Source organism: Frieseomelitta varia, unplaced genomic scaffold (assembly GCF_011392965.1).
Source record: "Frieseomelitta varia isolate USP_RPSP 00005682 unplaced genomic scaffold, Fvar_1.2 scaffold_659, whole genome shotgun sequence".
Taxonomy (NCBI): Eukaryota; Metazoa; Arthropoda; class Insecta; order Hymenoptera; family Apidae; genus Frieseomelitta; species Frieseomelitta varia.
Window position 1 is genome coordinate 523,267 of NW_025110433.1, and position 6,360 is coordinate 529,626.

A 6,360-nucleotide genomic window follows, 5' to 3' on the forward strand; every position below is an offset into this window, starting at 1 on the left:
ACCTAAACCTAACCTAAAATCGACCATCTTCGACAAATACATATTTGACGACAAGAACCAAACTCGAATTTTCCTAAACATTATTATAGTTAATAAACACGTCCAATAGTGTACCACTCAGGAATTGTAAAATGACTTATATAATAAATCCCTTTCAATAAATAACTAACCTTCAATGAAGGACAGAACTGACAAGTATTATGGTTAAAAATCATTATGGTTAACAGACACGTCCAATAGCGTACCACTTAGGGAAACATCCCCCCGTTCATTTTAACAACCTGTCGATAAAAGATAAGAATGAGCACCTCTGACAGATGCTTGGGCGTCGAGAGGGAGAGCTGCCCCATTCACAAAAGATCGGGCAAGAAATCACCCGTTGTCCCGGATTCTTCTTCCCTCTTTTCTTTTCTTCCGTAGCCGGGTTACCTTCGTTCCGCATCCACCCCCATTCCACCCCTTCCTCCTCTTTCTTATTCAGGGTCGTACGCGGTTTATATATCCGATAATAACTCCCTCTCTCATCTCTGGCCTCAGGAGCCTCTCTACTACACTACATCTCTCGCAATTATCGTCCTTATCTTCTTGTACCAGTTCTCTCCATCCCTCTGCTCTCCCACTTCTCCTCCGCCACCATACAAAACCCTTGGACGGTATTATCCGACGGTAAGACGTTACAGGTAACGAGGCAAGAATGGAATTTAATTATTCGACGCCGATGAGAGAGGGCTTCGCCTTCGTCGGCGATCGATTAATTAATTAATTACCATTTCCCGATCGATTAATTAATTAATTAATCGGGACCAGTCGGACACGACCACCTTTGTCCCGTTTCACCAAGTTTTTCCCATTAAATCCATGGTAATCCTTGATCTTGGTTGTAACCAGGTGTTTCTCTTCCTCGATCCTTTCTGCGATTTTCCGTTTCTCTTCGACTCGTATGTTTCAGGTTTTAGAATCAACTGGCTGAGGATGAGAAAGTTGATCGAAACGAAGAGCAATTTGTAATTTCTCTTTTTAAAGATCTCTTCTGATAATATTTTCAAAATTCGTTTGTAGTCAGATGCTGCCTCTTCAACCCTTAAACGGGCAATTTCTTTCGACTTTCGTATGGATTAAAGCAGAGTGGGTAGTTTGTGATTTTTCTTTCTTTAGGAATTTCGAAGATCATGATGAATCTTGATCCGTTGTAGTTTAATGCTTCATTTTGTAATTCGATCCATAGATGCGTTTTTTCAACTCGCAGGCGTTTAGAGTGAACGCTGAAACTAACAAAGTGATTGGAACGAGCAATTTGCAACGTTCTCTCTACGAGATTCATTCCGACTCGTGGATTTAGCATTAGCGGACAACTGCATTTAGCAACAATTTATGATTTTCAATGGAAATTTCTTTCAACTCGTAGATGAATTAAAACTGGAACGAATGGATCGAAGATTAAAACAACATTTTTATGGAAATTTTGGAGATTCCTTTTGATTTGTAGATTCAGAGAATCGACACGTTTAATCAGCAGATTAATAATTCGAGAGATCTCTTTCAATTCACAGAATACAGTTAAAATTGCCTAGCGGAATAATCAATTAGTAATTTTCCCCAACTTTCCAAAATTTCTTTCCACGTCTCCGTAAATTTAGAGTCGATCGTCGGAACTTGGCAGAGCGAATTTTTAGAAATTTTACAACCTCGATTCGAGGCTCGAGTGATTTCTTGCCACAACGTACAAACAAAAGCTCCAGAGCTGTGCTCCGTTACACACCACCATTTTCTATCCCATCTTTGCGCGTTAATTTCAATTCCTTGATCCCGGAGGGATCTTTTGGAACACGAGCTCCCCGAGGCACACACTTCCAGACTCTGTGCTAATGCACATCAATTTCTCCGCGACGTTACCAAAGACTTGCGAGCGATTCACAAAGGAGCGTTTCGAGCACGCATTTAAAGAGTGTCCGACCAGCTTTCGAGCCAACTCGACTATGAAATCCTGGCTGAAAAGACAGCTTTCGAAGGGGCTCGCCTCGAAAAGACGATTCGTCTTCTTCGGTCGCGAACGATGTCACCGACGCCTCTTTTTTTTTTTCACCCCCCTCTCCCTCCGCGCGGAAAAATTCAACCGAGTTAACGAGTGACTCTCGCGACGATGAAACGATGAGTCGACGAGAACTCGACGAGGACCCCGGCTCTTTTCAACAGTCGAGAGCGCGAGAGTCGAGAGCCGTCGTAATAAAGTACGACGAACGATATCGATGGAATGGTAAAAGCGCAGTAGTTTCATTAAAAACGAGCCTGTCAAAGTGAGAAAGAAAGAGAGAGAGAGAGAGAGAGAGAGAGAGATTTGTTCACGCTTGAAGAAACTTCGGCGGAGGTTAGAAGAAGAATTCGAGTCTCTCCCGTTTCGAGGATCAAACGAGCAAATTTACCCACCTGCTCTCGGATACGTACGTATTTCACATGCGTGCATTTTATATATTATAATAATTTTAATTTTATTTTCAAGTTAATTATGGTAATCTTAATTGTTTATTTATTTATTACTTATTTTAAAGTTAATTATGATTATCTTAATTGTTGAAACACATAATTTAATTTTATTTCAAAGTTGATTATAATAATTTATTATTATAATAATTATATTATATGTTATAATAATTTTAATTTTAAAGTTAATTATAATAATCTTAATTGTTTATTTATTTATTTAATATTTATTTTAAAGTTAATTACGATCATCTTAATTGTTAAAACACATAATTTAATTTTATTTCAAAGTTGATTATAATAATTTATTATTACAATAATTATATTATATGTTATAATAATTTTAATTTTATTTTAAAGTTAAGCATAATAATCTTAATTGTTTATTTATTTATTATTTATTTTAAAGTTGATTATAATAATTTATTATTATAATAACTATATTATATGTTATAATAATTTTAATTTTATTTTAAAGTCAATTACAATAATTTATTATTCTAATAATTATATTATACATTGTAATAATTTCAATTTTATTTTAAAGTCAATTACAATAATTTATTATTCTAATAATTATATTATACATTGTAATAATTTCAATTTTATTTTAAAGTCAATTAGAATAATTTATTATTCTAATAATTATATTATACATTATAATAATTTTAATTTTATTTTAAAATCAATTGCAATCATTTATCATTATAATAATTATATTATACATTATGATAATTTTAATTTTACTTTAAAGTTAATTGTAATAATTTATTATTACAATATTGTCGCTAATGACTTCGCTGTCCATGCGACATTAAAGAAAAAGAACAGAAGATAGAAGAAGATTACTATAACAATTATATTATATATTATAATAATTTTAATTCTATTTTAAAGTTAATTACGATACAACATAATCCTGTTAAATTAAATTAAATTTACACAATTTAAGAATTTTATAAGATAACCGCGAGAAGTCACGATCTCAAAAAATATCCTCAGATTCGAAACTAAATCCGAGCATCGTTTCGATCATTCGTTGTAAGTGGATCGACGACGACGAAACGATCAGATTAATCGACTGATCGATGAAACGATGCCCCGAGAGAAACGTAGGAGCAGAGAGCAGAGGCTCTAATCATCGGCAGACACCGTAGGCACACGACGATCGCACCAGGATGCACGGATTATAGGGCAATCATGGTCGTTTCAGTACCGTTGCCGGTGGATAATGGAGAGATCCGGCGCGGATCGAACGCGAGAGAGCTCACATGAGAAACTTTCTATAACGGGTTCGAGTCACTCGATCTCTCCGCCGGCTGCCCAGTGTTTATGTAACCACTTACGTGCTCGTTACGTGGCCACAAACCGATATTAAATTCCTACCACAAAAGCATCGTATTTTTGCTCCACTTCTCTCTGTGTTCCTGTTGTGAAAGCATTCAAATCTTCGAAAAATGTCGCCCAGGGAGTGACTGTGTTCTAGCCTTTCGTTTTAGCTTCGAGCCAGTACGATTGGGCCAACGGAAGGAATGTTTTCAACAGCTTTCGCAGAGAAAAACTTTTACTCGATTTGAAGTTTTATTTTGATATACTGAGTAAGTTTACTTTAATATACAATATTGCTTTAGTAACACCGTTTCACTTGAGCCTCGCGAGCGTGTTGCACGAGCATCCTTCGCGAATCGTTGATAAATTTCGAGGAAGGGGGATCTCGTTTCTTCCTTAAAGAGATTATGGTGATTTATATGGAGGAACACGGCGTTCTGTACGCGGTATAATCGCCGAGGGGAGGAAATTAGAAGGGAAACTACACCGAGAAGCAATCACGCCTCTCCAATTCCGAGCGTGTTCTGCTCTATCTTCTGTTCTGGACGTTTCAAGCGTTCACCGAACGAAAATTCGAATTTGAATTTTTCACGATTCGCATATACGCGCGTGTGTCGAGTAGAATCGAAGAAATTTACTGTGCTATATTTGTACTATTTATATCTACTGTAAATATTATACAATATTTAATTTATTATTGTTTATATTATTATTATATTTTATCATTATTATTTATTTATTATTAATTTATTATTTATTTTATATTTTATCATTATTATTTATTTATTATTAATTTATTATTTATTTTATATTTTATCATTATTATTTATTTATTATTAATTTATTATTTATTTTATATTTTATCATTATTATTTATTTATTATTAATTTATTATTTATTTTATATTTTATCATTATTATTTATTTATTATTAATTTATTATTTATTTTATATTTTATGATTATTATTTATTCATTATTAATATTTATTATTTTATCATTATTATTTATTTATTATTAATATTTATCATTATTATAATTTAAAATTATTAAATATTTAATTTATCCTTTGCCTTATGTATATTACAATATCGAGTCACGTTCGTGACGAATTACACGAATTGAAAAAATAAAAACAAATAAACTGTAGCTTTGTAGAATTTAAATTTAAAGTTTAAACCATTTAAATTAATTAAAGTGCAAATTGTACATCTATGTTATACAATCATACATATTATACTATACTAATAATATTATATGTATTATACTATTATATTTATTATTATATTATAATTAATATATTTATTATTATCACGCTAGAGTATATTATTATTATATTATAATAGTTAATGTTTATTTAAGAAGATTAATTAAATATTATTTTATGAATAATACAATTCTATGAACAATATACGAAGTATACTTTCCAATATGATTTTTAACACTGTACACGCCTCCTGTGCACGTGCAAAATGAATAAAAATGTCCCAGCCAACGTAAAATTGCGGAACGGTAACGTGATTTCGTTTTGAAACATCGTCACGATCGCGGCGCACAAGGAAAATCGTCCCAAAGCTACATATATCGATTGCTTATCGATACACGTATCGATCTAACGCTCGAAACTGTTTCGTCAGAAATCGGCTTTCATAAGAGCCGCGGCGATTATGCACCAGTTGCGTCGAACTCTTTTTTCCCCCACCACCGTGTGAAATTGTATCGATTCCTGGCGTGTACGTGCTCGTCGAGAAAGTGAGCGTCCATCAGCGAGACGCGTGTGTTCAAGAAAGCATAAGCGTGTCATTACGCAATCAAAAGTGCTTGGGTAATTTAGCGTGCGTACACGTCGACTCGCGTTCGGTTCAACCTGCCTCTCTCGCACGTTTCACCGAAACAATTTTAACGTTAGCTGCAACCGCTTACACGTACCCGCTCAACGTGAAAACAAAAAAACGTCAAACGAGAAACGAAATTTTCGAGAAGCACTCGAAATTATTTCCTCATTGACTTTCAATTTTTTTCAAAATTGCATAATTATTATTATTATTGTTGTTGTTGTTGTTGTTATTCGTGGAGCACTGTTGAATTATCCTTGAAGATTTTTTGTTTACTGCTTGATTGCTATTTAATCGTATTTTTAATATTGCTCTTATTGTTTATAACGGGACATCTAAATTATAATTAAATATTATTAATATTTAAGTTAAAGATTATAAAAATTGTAATTAAATTATTAATAATAAAATTATCAATTATTAAATTATTAATAATAAAATTATCAATTATTAAATTATTAATAATAAAATTATTAAATTATTAATATTTAAATTATTAATATTTAAATTATTAAATTATTAATATTTAAATTATTAATATTTAAATTATAATTTTCGGAAATTATAATTAAATATTACTATTTATAAGTATTTAAATTATAATTTTCGAAAATTATAGTTAAATATTACTAGTATTTAAATTATAATTTTCCAAAATTACAATTAAATATTACTAGTATTTAAATTATAATTTTCCAAAATTACAATTAAATATTACTA

At 31.9% G+C, this 6,360-nt stretch overlaps 1 protein-coding gene and 1 long non-coding RNA gene across 7 annotated transcripts in view; one reads left to right on the top strand and one right to left on the bottom strand.

The window, feature by feature from the left end:
* The window catches only part of LOC122534993 (nuclear receptor coactivator 7-like), a 54,138-nt gene that overhangs the window by 25,080 nt on the left and 22,698 nt on the right, over positions 1-6,360 (bottom strand). The window lies entirely within an intron of this gene.
* Positions 3,724-6,360, top strand: part of LOC122534995 — a 5,563-nt gene continuing 2,926 nt past the window's right edge. Inside the window, exon 1 of the long non-coding RNA XR_006308040.1 lies at positions 3,724-4,076. This is a non-coding gene — a long non-coding RNA (uncharacterized LOC122534995). The remainder of the gene's footprint in view (positions 4,077-6,360) is intronic.